The sequence below is a fragment of the Protopterus annectens genome, chromosome 2.part0, assembly GCF_019279795.1.
Source record: "Protopterus annectens isolate FY-2018-M chromosome 2.part0, PAN1.0, whole genome shotgun sequence".
Classification (NCBI taxonomy): domain Eukaryota; kingdom Metazoa; phylum Chordata; order Ceratodontiformes; family Protopteridae; genus Protopterus; species Protopterus annectens.
This window is the reverse complement of record NC_056728.1, coordinates 632,213,367-632,230,425: the sequence shown is the minus strand read 5'-3', so window position 1 is coordinate 632,230,425 and position 17,059 is coordinate 632,213,367. Positions and strand designations below refer to the sequence as shown.

The window sequence follows — 17,059 nt, the reverse complement described above, 5'->3', positions numbered from 1 at the left end:
GGATCCTCTTCATGAGGTACTTTTGTGGCCTCTCCAGTTGTTGCAGGTGTCTAGTGAGGTACATGCCAAATAGGGCACTATACTCTATGACTGGTCTAATGAGGGAAGAGTAGAGAGAAATGATGACCTATTTCTTCCTGGATGCAAAACCCTTGGTGCCACATAGAAGGACTTTCTGACCACAGTGGCAATGTGGTGGTCGAAGGAGAGGTTGCTGTCAACCTGTGTCCTCAGATCTCTTATAATGCCTTCAGTGTGCAGTGGGCTCTCATCAATGTGGTAATTAGTGGGAACTCAGTTTTTCCCAAAGGGGATGATGACGATTTTTTGGCATTAAGCTTAAGGCTATGGTTTCAACACCACTCACTGGTCTTAGTGAGGCCTTTCTGTAGGATGTCTGCATCACTTGGGGAGTTAATAATGGCTCCCAGCTTATAGTCGTCTGTGAAAATGGTCAGCCAGAGTCCCTCCATGTTGGCCTGGACTTCTGAGAAGTAGATGCCAAACAGGAGAGGACTCAGGACTGATCCCTGTGGGACTCCACTCATGACTGGTCGGCAGTCTGACTTGGAGTCCGCTACTTTCAGACTATAGGTTCCACCTGTGAGCCAATTTACAGCCCACCTAATGAAATGGGGGTTAATGCCTAGTTTGGTGAGTTTATCAATATTTCCTGAGTAAGGAATGGTATAAAAGCCTTGGCCAGATCAAGGTAGGCTGTATGAACTGCCTTACCTTTATCTACCACTCTGGTGACTGACTCAAAGAAGTCAACTAGGTTGAGCAGGTATGATCTACCTTTCACAAAACTGAACTGCATGGGATCTACAGTTTGGAGATTCCCTATATCCTTGTTAAGTAGGTCCATGATGATGTGCTCCATAGTCTTACATATCAGACTCATCAGGCTAATGAGGCAATAATTTCCAGGATCTGTTGTCGCTCCTCCTTTATGGAGAGGAATGACTGTAGCAGTGTGCCATTTGGTAGAGACAAAGCCTGAGGTGAGGCTGTGAATGAACAGAGCACACAGATGTGGTGCCAGTTCACTTTGTAATTTATAACACAGCCAGGGATACTGTCAGGCCTTAGACATTGCAGCTTTAACTTGTATTTCAGTAATGCAGGGTGTCTGGCATTCTTCTGGTATTGAGATTGGCCCTTTATGGGAGGAGAGAGGGGTAAAGTTGGCACTGAATCTGTCAACCAGTATGTTGGCCATATCTGTTGGCTCAGTATAGGAGGTACCACTGTGCAGTAACTCAGAGCAAATCTGGGTATTGCCATGGAGATTCTTGATATAACTAAAGAAGGCTTTGTGGTTGTTTGTAGTGTCTGCTGCAATTCTGCCTTTCTTAATCTTTTTGTATGCCATCTGTCTGGAAATTCTTGGTTTCTTGCATAATAGTAACAATACATAATTTCTTCCCCTGAGCCTGGCATAGCCCCTTTTTTAATTTCTCCAGATCTTTTGGGTTTCTAATACTATGACATGAATGGACCCCATTCTTAAGTCAAAGTATAACTAAAGTTCATGAAATTAGTATTGTCTCACTCTTTGATGTCAGCCAAAAGTGCTCTTCGCAGCACCCACAATGTGCCCAGTAATGATTCCTTCTGCAATTCGTATGGAGTTACATGCATTGGTACCATAAATATGATTGTAGTCTCTTTTTTTATAAGACCCGTTGCTCCTACTACTATTGGAACTATCTGGGAATCTTTCTTCTGCATTGCTCTCATTTCTGCTTGCAAATCCTAATATTTTATTGATTTTGTGACTCTCTGTACACTGTAGTCACTAGGTGTGGTGATTTCAATGATCACTGCTACTTTTGACTTCTTTTCTTAGACCACTATATCCAGTTTTCTAGCATCTATCTTTTGAACTGTTGGCAATGGATAATCCCATGTGATGTAGACTTCATCATTTTCTATGATGCTTTGTGGCTCATGTTTCCAGTGTTTTTCAGCCACTTCAATACCATGTTTGCACAATCCCTAGTGCAACATTCTCACCACATTATTATTCATTTCAGTATACAGCCTTTCTGCCATTAGTATGTCACAGTCAGCAATGATGTGTGCAACTGTTTCCATTTCTGCTTTACAAAACCTACATTTGTCTGTTTTTCCCACATGTTCAATGGACTTTGTAAACCAACATGTACGTTGCCCACTATCTTGTGCTGACAATATTAACCTTTCGTCGCTTGGCTTGAATTTGCTTCTCCTTAACCATTCCTGCATTTGATCCTGATCAACATGAGCTTCTTCCAGAAGTTTTCTTTACTTGCAACTATATTGATGAATTTTCCACATTTCTTGCCTTCTCATCTGGTCCTTTACCTTATATTGTTTGTTTGTTTTTTTGGAACATCAGTTGCTGCCTGGTTTTTATCCACTTGTGGTTTGATTTCCATTCCTGTCTGACGCAGATATGCTTCTGCTAGCCTAAGCAGGGAAGTCATCTTAGATTTATTCTCCTCATGTTTCAAAACTTTCACTACATTTGGGTATTGTGAAGTCAGCATATATGTGTAGAGTCCCATGATTGCAGATCTGTACATATAATCAATTCCAAGAAGGCCCATCCCTCCTTCGAAACGGGGAATATATAATCTTGGTATGACTGATTTCTATAAATCATTTCGTTCATAGGTTCATAGGTGTGTACTAGGCTAATGGCCCTGGAGCCTTTACAAGCCTAGCCCATAGGATTACCCTGGCATCATGCCACCCGACCTTAGTTCCCAGTGCCTCTGTCAAGCAGAGCCACTGGAGTGATCCCCGGGGTGAATTTTCTATTTCCCAGCCACTCATCAAGATTTCTCTTAAAGAAGGCCAGTGAGGTGTTCTGTCTGACATGCATGGGAAGTCTATTTCATAGCATAGGCAGTCTCTGGGTTATGAACCTGTCCCTCCAGCACGTTCTGTTGATTGTGGTAATGAGGTTGAAGTCTCTGGAGTGTGTAGTGTGGCGAGATTGGGATTTCTTTAGATGTAGCATTTCTAACAGAGCTGGGTCAGACATGGCTTTGTAAGTCAAGCAGAGATCGCCTCTAAGTAGGTGATATGAGACAGAAAATAGTTGGAGTTTTTTGAGCCTGTCCATATAGGACAAGTGTTTAAGTCCTAGGATCCTCTTTGTGAGGTACTTTTGCGGCCTCTCCAGTTGTTGCAGGTGTCTAGTGGGGTACATGCCAAATGGGGCATTGTACTTGATGACTGGCCTAATGAGAGAAGAGTAGAGGGAAACAATGACCTCTTTCTTCCTGAATGCAAAACCCTTACTAATGAGATGTGCCTCATAGAAGGACTTTCTGACCACAGTGGCAATGTGGTGGTCGAAAGAGAGGTTGTTGTCAACCTGTGTTCCCAGATCTCTTAAAACGCCTTCTGTGTTCAGTGGACTACCATCGATGTGGTAATTCATGGGAACCAGGTTTTTCCCATAGGGGATGATGACACATTTTTGGCAGTGAGGTTAAGACCATGGTTCTGACACCAGTCATTGGTCTCAGTGAGGCCTTTCTGTAGGATGTCAACATCACTTGGGGAGTTAATAACAGCTCCCAACTTCCAATCATCTGTGAACATTGTCAGCCAGAGTCCCTTCATGTTGGCCTGGACTTCAGAGAAGTATATACCAAACAGGAGATGATCCAGGACTGACCCCTGTGGGACTCCACTCATGACTGGTCAGCAGTCTGACTTGGAGTCAGCTACTTTCACACTGTGGGTTCTATCTGTGAGCCAGTTTGCAACCCATCTAGTGATATAGGGATTGATGCCTAGCTTACTGATTTATTCTATGATTCCTGAGTGGGGAATGGTATCAAAGGCCTTGGCCAGATCAAGAAAGGCTGTGTGAACCTCCTTGCCTTCATTCATAGCTCTGGTGACTGACTCAAAGAAGTCGACCAAGCTGAGCTTGCATGATCTACCCTTCACAAAATCGAACTGTGTGGGATCCAGAGTTTGGAGAGTCCCTGTATCATTGTTTATTAGGTCCATGATGATGCGTCCCATAGCTTTGAATATCAGACTCGTTAGGCTAATGGGGTGATAGTTCCCATGGTCTGTAGTCGCTCCCCCTTTGTGGAGAGGGATGACTGTAGCAGTGCGCTATTCAGTATGAACAAAGCCTGAGGTGAGGTTGTGATTGAACAGGGCACACAAGTGAGGTGCCAGTTCACTCTGCAGTTCATGTAGAACACAGCCAGGGATACTGTCAAGTCCCACAGAAGCTGTATTCTTGGCCTTGGACAGTGCTGCTTTAACCTGTGCAGCAGTAATGCTGGGTGTCAGGCAATCTACTGTTGATGTGATAAGTCCTTTGGGAGGGGAGAGAGCGGTGAAGTTGGCACTGAATCTGTCAGCCAGTATATTGGTAATATCTGTTGGCTCTGTATAGGAGATACCATTGTGCAGTAGCTCAGAGCAAATCTGGGTATTGCCAAGGAGATTCCTTACATAACTATAGAAGCCCTTGTGGTTGTCTTTAATATCTGCTGCAGTTCTGTCTTCGTAGCTAGCTTTAACGGATCTGATGAGGGATCTCAACTTTTTGTTGAGGCTGATAAGGGAGTTTTTCCTGTCTTGGGACTTCACCTTATTCCTCATCAGTTTCCTCCTTCTGTTGTAGAGTTTGTTTATGGCAGGGGACCACCAGATTGGCTTCCTTTTTTTGGAGGAGAGTGTCTTGGTTCTATTGGGTATGGCAAGATCCATGCATTTGTGTACATGTTCGTACAGTGCATCGGTGTATGATCCTGCAGTCACGCAACTATTCTCCATTTGCATGGGTGCTGTGAAGTTGGCCACCTCTGTTTTTAGGATCTCAAAGTTAGCTTTGGAGAAGTTTTTCATGGTGGTTACCTTTGCTGGGGGGGTGGGAGGGATGTGGATTTCATGGTTCTGTAAAGGGGCCACACTTGTGTACAGGAGTCACAGTGTCTATTCTCCAGACATCAGAAACAAGCCCTGTGGATAGGCTGACGGTGAACAGCTTTACTTGAAGCTCAGATTGCGCATTCTTGACATGCAGAGTGACATGTTGTCGGGTACCATTGAAGTATTATTTTTAGCCTTTGACAGGGATTCTAAGACTTATTCCAAGGTGATAACAAGGGAACTAAATTCTCAGGGACAGTGTGGTCAGAAATGTGGGTAAGAGAGGTAAAATTAGCACTAAATCTGACTGCTAATATATTAGCTATATCCTTGGCATTACAATGGGTTATAGTATTATGGATGAGCTCAGAGCAGTATTTGCAACATCACTACTTAATTTTCTGACTTAATTTCTTATTGTTTAGAAAATACATCCAAATGCAAGAGCTGCTACTTTTAAGGAAAAAAGATCTGTTAATGAGATGCTTTCTAAGCCAAGAGTACAGAGTTCAAAGCATTTCCCCCATTTCCTTTATTTTATTTCATTTTATTTTCTGTTTGTTTTGTTGTAAGTAATTTAGAGTAATATTTAAAAAGTATCCAAAATGTTTAGCAGAGATGATGAAAGCTCTACATAACTGAACAGTTGATGCCAAGTGTACAAAATTTGTGGCTTCCCCCCTATTTTTTAAATGTGTTAAGATAATATTTAACTCATTAACACCTACCTATGGGGTGCAGAATGTCACACCTCTGGCAGCCTACACATCTTGCATTCTAAAGCATTTTCTGAAAAACTTAAAAAGCATATGAAAAAGCAAATGCAATTATTTTGTGAACAACAGAAGCTATCAAAATTGTACAAACAGCCATATTATCAGAAAGAAATATTCTTTTCAGTGATAATAGTTACTGCATTCATAGTGTTTTCCGTAAACACTGTAATATATTATATCCACACAAACCCCAAATTATATTTTTTCTAAACGTTGACAAACAAATGTTCATATCTTGAAAACTATACAAGCTAGACGCATATTGTTAGGACTTTTTTGTTAACCATACATAAGCTTTCACTGACAAGAAATTCCTGTGAAAGTGCACACTTGTAGAAATAAAAGAACACATATTTAATGTTATAATTAGCAATACAAATAGTACTGGAAATCATTTTAAGATGTGCTGCGTCTGCTGCATCTGATAAAATCAAAAGGAATGGAAGGGCTTTTAAAAGCCCGCAGCCCTCGTGGGTGAAATATCAGTTTCCAAATATCATTGTAACCCCAATAAATTAAAGTGGCAACAAGATTCCTTGTAAATTAGTTTCTCAAAATGATCTAAACGCTCCTATGTCTCAGTAGAAAAAGCACTAGTATTGGCATGACAAATACTGGCAAATGGATTATTAAATCTCTGAAGCCTCTCTTCCATATATTTGGAAACAAAGCTACTTTGTATGTTCTCGCCAACATTATCTGTACCTGAGACACCAGCCTGTAAACCCGCATTGCCACTGTTAGATATGCCATGCACCACAAAATTATCCATATTTCTTTGACAGGAAGAAACATTCAAACCTGACAGATTGGTAGATGGCAAATTGTCCTCTTGAAAAATACGGGAAATATTCACAGAAGGATCTGAAGCCATATGAACACTAGCAAAACCATTAAAATGTTGAAGAAAGAAAACAACGATGCAGATCCAAATCCAAACTTATTGCACTTAGCACCTCGGCAAAACACAGCCTTCAAAGAGTGACATGAATTGAATAAAACTTCCCCTATATATACATACAGCAATTAAACAATCAGTGAAACAATTAACCATTAAATAATTAACTAAATAAGATATTTCCAATTAAGCTCATGATTTAGTCCCCCAGGTAAAAGAGTATTATATTTTAAAATCAAAACAGCTTCTTTATATAGCAACACATTTTTTAATAGTACAGCATCACAAAAACCTTCTCTAAAATAGTAGCCTTTAACAAAGAAACATCACTGTTATGTTTATCTAAAAAATGCATAGCAAATGAGCTCTCCATTCTTTGTTTTTTGATAACTCTAATATGTTCCTGCAGTCTGATATTAAACTTTTGTGAGCAGTGAGAAACCAGTCATCCAAATACGGAAACACCTGGAATTCTTTCAGTCTCAGGTGATCTACCACTACTGCCATGCATTTGGTAAACACAATGGGAACTGTGGTGAGTCCAGAGGGCAGAACTCTGAACTGGTAGTGACCGGCTCCCTGCCTAAAGTGTAAATGACTCCTGGAGCATCTATCTATTTTGATGTGACAGTACGCATCCTGAAGGTCTATAGAGCACATCCAATTGTTCTTGCACAACAGAGGTAGAATGGACTAAACTGTAACCATCCAGAACTTTGACTTCTTTATATATTGAATTAGATTGTTCTGATCAAGAATGGATCTCAGGTCCCTCGTTTTCTCTGACACTAAAATGAAGTGGGAGTAAGTTTTGACTCCTCTTTGTTTGGTTGAGACCTCTTAAATGACTCCTTTTTGCAGTATTTTTTTGAATTTCCAGTATTGCATGCTCCCTCTGACTGGGTGGTATGACGGGGAGTTTCTTTTGTTCCACTGGAGGTGGAAGGGAAAAGGGAATGTAATAACCTCTGGATATCATGCTTAGCACCCAGGCATTTGTTGTCAGATTGGTCCAGGCATCCAGGTGCAGGGAACAATGACCCCTGACTGTCTCCAGAGATGGACAGCCAGGCAGCGCTTCAGAAACACTGATGGGGTTTGTCAGAGAAAGGTTATCTGAAGCCCTGAATCTGCAGACCCCCTCTGCGTCTGGGGTGACGTCTTCCACTGAAACTTTCTCCTCTGCCTCTGAAGGAAGAATCCATGCATTGATCCTGAAAAGACCCTTGAGACTTTCAAAACTAAGTCTTCTAACCGATTTCCAGAAAAGGTACACTGAGGGGTAGAAAACTTGATTCCCAAAAGCTGAAAGGGTCTTTCCTTCCTGCTCGCTGTGGGTAAGAGTTTCTTTGACACATGGCCCAAACTAAAAGAAGCCATCAAAGGGGCCTTTATAAAAGAAACTTTGAAAGGTTCCACAACATCATAAAGCCTCATCCAGGCATGTCTTCTGACAGCAATACCTGAGACAGCTTTTTGTGATGTGCCCTCCACTGTATGGGAGATGAGCCTCATGGAGGAGTTAGTCACAGAAGCAAGCATAGCCAATTGGGGATATACATTCTTGAAGTCCTCATCCAACATGGTCTCTGCAAGAGAGTTGGAAAGTTCCTTGACCAAATCTCTCTGCAAATGAGTGAAATGTACCAAGTAATTTAACAATCTCAGCACAAAGGTAGCTGAGATGTAAATGCTCTTACCAAACCTGTCCATCACTTGAGACTCCCTGTTCAGCGGATGGACAGTGGAGCTTTGTTCGGCTAGCTCCTTCTTGGTGGCTACTGCCACAACAATGGCATCAACAGAAACACCTTTATACCAATGCAGCCTGTCTTTAGGGGGAAGAAGAATGTTGTCAGGGCATTTGGGATTTGGTTTGATTGTGTCCAGCTCCTTCTAAGCTCGGCAGAAAACTAAGTTAATTAGTTTATTCTCCTGGGAGGGGGTTAGCCAAAACATACATGGACCTGCCCCGAAAGCCTCCAAAAACACTGACTCTTCAGAATAAGGAGGTTGGGCCAACCAGCCACCTTGCTGTCTAAGGATCTCCAAGAAGTCTCCAAAAGATACATCATCTGGTGGTGATCGTGGGGATCCATGTCCCTCATCAAAGTCTGTGTCTTCAATGACTGACTCCATTGGGGAGTCGTTGTGCCTCCTTTTGCATGTTTTCTTTCAAGGAACCTCCTCTGTGGAGTGTTCAGGGGAGGTATCAAAAGAAAGTGGGCCTTCCTCTGGGTGAAGAACCTGGGGGCTTCTCAAGGTAGATTGACCCTGGATAGGAATGATGGGCTCAGCACTCCGATCCAGTGAAGTACAAAGGGGAAGATCAGAGGCAAGAGAGGTTGGTTCTCTGTGAACAGAGAGAGCCTTTTCTACAATCTAGAAAGCCAACAGACTTGGGGAAACTCCCCCTATCTCCCTCAAAGCTGATGCAGTTGAGGAAGAAAGGGTGGGAACACTTCCTGATCCTTGGCCTCCAGACAGAATCAGACCTGAGCTGTCAAGGCTGAAGAGCACAGAGGAAGAGACAGATCTGAGAAGGTAGAGCCAAACCCCTCCCCCCAGAGCTGATGCAGACATTACGGATCTGAGACCAACTCTGATCCAAAGAAATTGGAGCGGAGATGGTCAGGGTAGCCATCAGAGTCAAGGAGGGAAGCTTCCCGGGATCCGACACCAAATTTCTCTGGTACCTAAGAACCTGGGGCTCCAAGACACTGGTCAGATCAGAGAAGGAGACTGAATCAGAGTAGCAGGGACACTCATGGATCCAGTTGGGGATGGAGCCAACAAAACCCCCATCTGGATTTGAGCTTTGAGGAACCTCCACATCATCCTGTCCATATCAACATCAGGTAAGCTCCTAGAGGACCTTGAGGAGGTCTTTAATGTCTGGAGGGAGTTTCTAAGAGCTTATAGGGGAAAACTGGAGAAACCACCCTGATGGAATACTCTGGTGTCCAGGTCCTAACTTTCAGATCCAAGGTCTTAGGATCCGAGGTAGAAGAGGATTGTTTATGAGAGGTAGTCATGGGGATAGCACCTGTTAGATCTGAAGAGCGTCTTGGATCCAACAGGGCAGAAGTAGGTCTTGGATCCAACATGACCAGATCTGAGGTCTTAGCCAATTTAGACCGAGGCTCCAAAGAAGCCCTCGAGGTCTTGTGAGGATGTTTCCTGGGATCAGAAAATCCAGCATGATTCACAGAGTGGGTTGAGCCCATCATGAGGAGTAAGAAGCAGGTAAAAGACCTTTTAATATTAGCTTGTTCCTGCAATTGGCAATGGCACGAGGATTAAATCCCTGACAAATGTCACTAGCTGATCACAGATGGTCTGACCCTAAACAATACACACATTTACTGTGTGCATCAGATTGGGGGATTTTATGCTCACATTCTGAGCAACACTTAAAACCCACTGGCTTTTCAGACATAACTGCAACAATGCAGAACACACACAGAGAAATAACACTGCACAGTAAAAACAGTCATAAAGATTAAGTGAAATCTTAACTCTAACAATTAGAGAAAGACTTTTTTTTAAATCTAACAGAAATATAAAAAAGAAAGACAGAGCAATGGAAGGCAGAAGTAAAGAACACAGTCCCTAACGCCTGTGAAAAACTAATGGTAAGGGAAAGATAAACTAACAAAAAGTATTTTAGACTCAAAGGGTATAAAAAAAAGAAAAAATGGACTTAGCTTAACAGCAAACATGCAGTTCTCACTCAAGACCAAGAATCCATGTCTGTACCTGGTAGGCGGCAAACAAGACCTGAGGAAGCTATAGAGAGTGTACAGCATTGTGGATAGAGGGAGGAGCTCAAGACTAGGATCCTAGTCTGAAAAATGTGGCCGAGTCAGATCCGGAACCCAATAGTGAGGAAGAATGAAAAGGACAACATCAGATCCTGTTGTTCTATTAACATTTCAAGTTACTTAGGATAGTATTTCATATCCACAGTTTTTCTCCTTTGTGCATATGTCTTTCATGCTGCAAAACTGTTCAGTTAACTTTTTTAAGTGAGTTTTGGATTATATTTAAAGAGTATCCATGGAGTATAGCGTTTGCCCACATATATATCTTTTGTGATACAAAACCTGTAGTTCTATTAACATTTTATGTGCCTTTAGAGTAATAATTGTATTTCCCTGGTGTATATACAGTATTCCCCCTAATACTGCAGGATTTGCTTGTTGGGCTAGGGGAGTTTAGAGGGGTAGCAGCCCCCATGCATGCACACATGGCCCCTTCACCCAATCATACTCATGGGCACACTCACCCTTTCACCCAAACATACAGGAACACACCTACCCTACCTATCCAGTAGCTAAGCCCCTACTGCAACCACCCAGGAAGACACATAGTGTCACATACACATATACACATACATACATACATACACACACACACACACACACACACACACACACACACACACACACACACACAGATCTGAGACCGCTCATCTGTCTGCATCCACTCACACATGCAGTTACACACATACACATATGCACATATCCAACCAATACTAGCTATCTGCTAACCTCCATGCACTCACCTCCAACACAATCTCACCCACTGAAATCAAGGATGAATGCAAACATTTGGCCAAGTTAATTAAATCAGTCAGTCAGGATACCTTACATAGCTGAGCATTTCCAATGGAGAACATATGGCTAATAAGCATAGGCTGCTCCTTCAGAATACCTCTTTAGCCTACAACTCAGCCGAGGCGAGGCTCACCATGGTGATGCTACAGACAACATCAGATCACTACAGTGGGCCTGTTTCTAAATCACAAAGGGTCACCAACAATAGCAGCTTGTGTTAAGACTTACTAATGGCAGTGGCCCTTTCTCAATCTGCCCCAAAGACGGCCATTGGAAGTCAATTATCTTGGGTGGAGAAGGAATTTTTCTGTGCTAATCTTACTTCAAACCTACTGCTGGCCAAAAAGCACATCATATAGGAAGTCTGTAATGCCAAATCTGTAAACGTGTGTTGTTTTATACCCTCCCTCAGCTATTACGCAGTGCTTGACAGGCTAAAGCACCTATTTCTTAGATGGTTCCCTAATGCATGACTTAATGACTTAATCATCAGTGTCTATCAGACAGCTCTCAAGTAATAGGACTTATCTAACTACCACCCTCTCTCCACAGACATAGGGTCTTACCACCACCTCACTCCAGCTGTCTGCTATATAACCACAGACAATAGCTGAACTCAGGTTGCCAAAACTGAAGCCAAAACCCCATTGCTCTGTGCCACAGTGCAGGGTATCACACTCATCTGCATGTCATCTACAAGTAGCTGATCCTGGTCTTCATATCCACTGTGATGATACTTAACACAAATACAATGAGCACTAAGAAGAGTGTGATACCTTATATGGAAGTACACATGCAGTAAATGCAGGTTAAGACTTTTCTAAAAATCACCTGTCAAGATTTTAACATTGGGTGTGGTACTGGATGAATGCACCAGATCTGCTTTCAGTGGCAAATCCCTTCTAAAATGGCACAAAAGCATCCTAAAATCCATTAGTGGTGAGGCATGTTTTGCTCTGAAATAATGATAATTACTGCAGGGCTCCTGGCTTCAAAAGTCCCACTTTAGTTGCTTTCTATGCCTGTAGGTATGTTACATTTTAGTGACAAGCACAGACATCAGTTTTTACTTTGTTGGATTCACAGTGAGCAGTATCATACACAGATAAGAAGGTTAACACTGCCAACTGAAAAGAGATAATGACTAGTAAGGGTGACGTCACTTGAAGAAGCTCTTGAGGAGGAACTACCAAGCAATAAATGAAGGCAAATGAGAAAAACAATATGTTGAAGAAGGTTCTTAATTTTGTGTATGTTTACATTTTTATTTTGCCAGACACTGAGAAGAATTCCTGATTTGTGAAAATTGACAATCCACAGCATGATTACACATATATAAAAGCAGTGTTTGTGGCTCATATTTATACTACATTTTACTGGTATATGACAGGTTTTTTTGAAATGTTTGGAATCTTGCCTAGGATCTGCAATAAATTCCATATAGATTTCCTACTCCTGGATATATACATATACAAACCTCAGCTATTATATAGGTTAGTACTAGGCTAACTGCCCTTGCAAGCCATTTTAAGCTTAGCCCAATTATCCCTTGTGAGACTTAAACCCTGCACCTTGTGTTTTTAAGGCAAACACCTTAACCATTAGGCCACACTCCCAACCCCTTATTATATCTGTATCAAGCTAGTTATGTACCTACTATAAAGTCAAAGATACTAAAAATATTACATTTGTGAGTGCTAATGAGTTTTACATTAAATCGTCCTCATCTTAACCACTTTAGATTCTTTTTATATTCACTATCATCTGTAAACTCCATTGTCTTAAATACAACATCCTGCATTATTGTAAGATTACTTAAAATGTTCACTTGTAGTGTTGTGTTTACTGTATACTTGCCAAAGTCTTTTACATATTACACTTATTTTACAGGTATGCTATTTCACTGTTACTGCTTGTAGGTTTCCTTTGGGCCTGGATCATGGCTAAAAATGTTCCACAAGGATTAGCCTACATACCTAGTGAATAACTGATTTAATAACTAAACACAGAGACTGCAGTTTATTTACTCCATTTGACATGCTGGTGCTTATCTGTTTTTGCATGTGAGACACTTATTTCTCTAGATGCTGCCAAAATGATAAGTTCCAAAAGCAATTCATAGATAGCTGGTGGGAGACAGCATCAGCACTCCTCCTTATGACACATGACCAGCACATTATTGTAACAGTTCATTATCCAAAACTCTATAAAATCAAACCACAAAAAAAAAAAAAAAAGATAACAGAGAAGAGATTTTGAAGGGTACGAACACAATATGAAAGTACTTTACACAACTGATGGAGTTCTGAGTGATATGGAAAAAGACTTTCACTGCACAAAAATACTGTCCATATACGACAGTCTTGCATAACTTTTCACAGGACTAAATAAAACAGGACATATAAGAGACAGCTAGGTAGTCATTAAACACTTGACCCTGCAATAAATTCAGAGACTTTAAAGATATAACAAAATGTACCACAGCCATAAATAGCGATACAATATGGCACAGTGTAAATAAACGGGTATTACAGTCAAAGAGATGCATCACCACTACGTATGTTTAAAAGGATTTCATGTAGAGTGCAGCATCTAGCAGAGGTTGAGATAAACAGCCATTGCAACTGAATCATTCAGTCATACAAAACTGTTTTATGGCAGAAACTCACAAAAACTTTCATAAAAATATTTCAATTGAAAATAAAATACCAGCATGATTTACTTCCCCAGAACTTTAATTTGGGGGCAATGCCCCTCCTCAGTGCAGGGGGCTTTGCCTCCTATACCTTTGAACTTAATATAATTAACTCTTGAGGTCCCCAAATGTAAAAACAAAGGCAAAAAAAACTCTAACCCAGGTAACCTCATTTACAAAACATTTTTTGGACAAGTACAAACCTTTAAGCACTTGGTTCTCGCACTATTGTTAAGATATCATACTGAGGATACATGCTTTCTTGATAAACACAGAAACAATATGGTAGGGGCATGGTTTATACTGTGTGCATCTCATATGGCTAATGAAGCAAAGGAAAGACTTTTTCAGAAGTCACAGTACCACAGTAAAAATGGTATGCAATGAAGCATTGGGAGTAACTGTAAGGGAAATGTAAAATAAAATGTCCTTTTCACTGAAATATAATGGGATTATCCTAATCTGCATTTTCTTTCATCAGAGTTGGTGTGGATAAAATAGTATGTGCAGAAGACTTCTAAGTATTCACAAAAATCAGAAACAACATAATCTGCAGTAAATGTAGGGTAAGATAACTGGAAACGTTGTACGATTTACAAATGCAGTAGCAATATAGAAAGGGAACACTAGTAGACTGGTTATATCAAGTAGTCTTACCTGCTGATAAATATCTGTGGTCCATGTTAAGGTAGGGAATCACACCATTGTCTGTTGTAGTTTAAAAACATAAGATGATCTATAACACAGTGTCAATGGCTCAACAGGTACCGTACTTGTCTTTGGTGCTGGAAAATCAGAAGACTGTGGGTTCTATTTCCACCCCAGGGGATTGTGTTAATTTTTTCAATTACAGACACTGAGACATTAAATTGAAGCCCCATCTGCCTGAGTTTGTGGTAGCTCAGGTGGATGTAAAAGATCCTATGAAATTTACGAAGTCCATATAAACACCACTTGGGGTCTCTCCTGGAAAGAGACCTAGTGAGACTAGCCCAGTTGACAAATAATAAATGAATAAATAAATAAAATTATTTTATCAGAGGAAACCTGGTACTGAGACAAACACAGGGACCCCTGTACAAAAATTTTTAAATGAGCATGAGATAGGTGCTGCACATGTAGGAAACACTGCAATGAAACTAGTCAGTCCCACCTATCCCCAAAAAAGTATATGAGATGGTGAAATTAGGTAGGTGTAGAAGTGCAAACAATTTGAGTGGTACCTACCACGAAAGCAATCATGAGGACAAAACAGTGCAATGTGGCATCCAACAAAAGTAATCATATTACTTTGGGGGGGGGCTACTATAAAAACAGTGACAGATGTCTGTTTTTTTTTTTGCTAGGTCCATTTCCTTCTGGGCTATAGCACAGTATGCCCCTGAAAACAGACAGACCAACCCTAAAGCACCATACTATTGTCTTACACCTACAAATTTCATCAGCCACTATTCTAAACCCACTTGTTCCAATATAGTCATCTGGTTTTCCTTGTGTTCTGTAAAAACACAATAATCTATATTGAAAGACACATCAATTCATAACCTTGTATGCAGGTGGTACACCCCACTTTTAATAAGCACCTAGCTGAAATTCAGAAAAATCAGACAATAGGGATGCTGTAGCAGTCCTACCAATGATCTGGAGCATGTTTTTGTTATAGGTTGTTGCACAGTGACCTCCCTTTCTGAAAACCACTGTATATTCCGTGCAGGGTACCAAAATACCTGTTGTGCGTTACAGAGGCACCCTACACAGGGATGTCAGCTGTATATTCTAGTTCTGTATTTGCTCAGACTAAAATATGACTTTGTAAGAGCATATGAACTATTTACTGAGGTTATTAAAAACCTACAAGTGCAGCTTTTTAAATACATTTTTGCACAACAACAAAATATAAGCAGTGTGTACATCTTCAAGATATGTAAGGCACTGGAAAGAAAAGAGAACTGCTTTGGGAGACAGGAGACCAAACTTCCCTGCTTAACATGTACCTATTAGCTTAACTTGTTGAATTATTTTAAATATGTTGACTACCACATGGTTATGTAAAAATGTCTATTCATCTAACTAAATTCAATCAATTATATTAAAGCATTGAACTAAAAGGACAACTTCGGCTAGCAGTCAGTCTAGTATCTGATTCGGTACAGTACAACACTTGAAAAACGCACATCTCTGTAGCAGGAAACTGTCAATTTGCTCAACGCATACTTACATATGGGGCTTAGAAACAAATGTATACTTTATTCAACCAATTGTGTAATGTGCACAATTCGTTTTATTTTAGTGGCTTATTTCATCAAAACTCTTACTCGACCTGTTGGACATCTTACTTATCGGTCCCTCGTGCTCCATGACTGCATTCTGGAAGGCAAAAATGAAATAAAAGGCCACTACAAAGCATAACACCACACAAGCACAAAACAATGTATAATACCCCGGCCCCAGGCTCTGCCTACAGCTATCCGTCTCCTTGCCATCACCTCAGCTGGATCTCCATCTAGTTACTCTCCCCTTTATCTTGGTGTAGGAGTTGGCTATTTATAGACATAACTAACTCAGTCCCACTTTGTGTCAGCTGAATATTTTGACCAGATATGGTTTCCATACTGCAAGCTGCACGGCATCACAAAGCTCATTCGATGTATTCAGAAACAGACGGGAGGGGAGGGGTGCGTAGTCTCACTCAAACAACCAACTTGTATCTTACCTTATTCCGACAGTGGTAGTGGGGTGACAGGTAGGTAGGTAATGGACTAGCTGGCACCAGGTATACCCGCCAGAATTCAGTAGGAGGTAGCGGTACCAAGGGATGCTGACAGCTGTTTGATCCGAGTTTGTCGGTTGCCTTTACTGCCCGAAGTTCCTAGCGAAGTTTGTTAGTGCTTCTCAGACTTATGTCGTGCGTCCTTTCACTCTGCGCTCCTGTAACCTTCAGCGCTCTTTTCGCCTCCCTCGCTCTCTCTCCTGCCTCAGAACCAGAATGACGTCATGCACTCCGCGAGCTGTTGGAGCAGCCCCAATGGCAGGCATTTATTTTCTTATCAGTATTGTCCTGCAACAGGACAATTGGGAGATCGAGTCCCAGTAATTCCAGGCATCGTGTAACAGTTACGGAAACTGGATGAGTATGTCTCGACTAGCCTGGCTGTAGTGTTCTAACAGGAAAACG

The 17,059-nt window shown here is 41.2% G+C and overlaps 1 protein-coding gene across 3 annotated transcripts in view; it reads right to left on the bottom strand.

Moving 5' to 3' along the window:
* Window positions 1-16,849, bottom strand: part of TMOD1 (tropomodulin 1) — a 971,337-nt gene extending 954,488 nt beyond the window's left edge. For 2 of the 3 annotated variants that reach the window (XM_044060995.1, XM_044060998.1), the window contains exon 1: window positions 16,598-16,849. The gene's annotated coding sequence lies outside the window, so the exon portion shown is untranslated. Of the gene's footprint in view, window positions 1-16,102; window positions 16,252-16,597 lie in introns of all 3 variants that reach the window. The other variant, XM_044060997.1, reaches the window with a different exon arrangement.
* Between the last annotated feature and the right edge of the window lie 210 nt (window positions 16,850-17,059).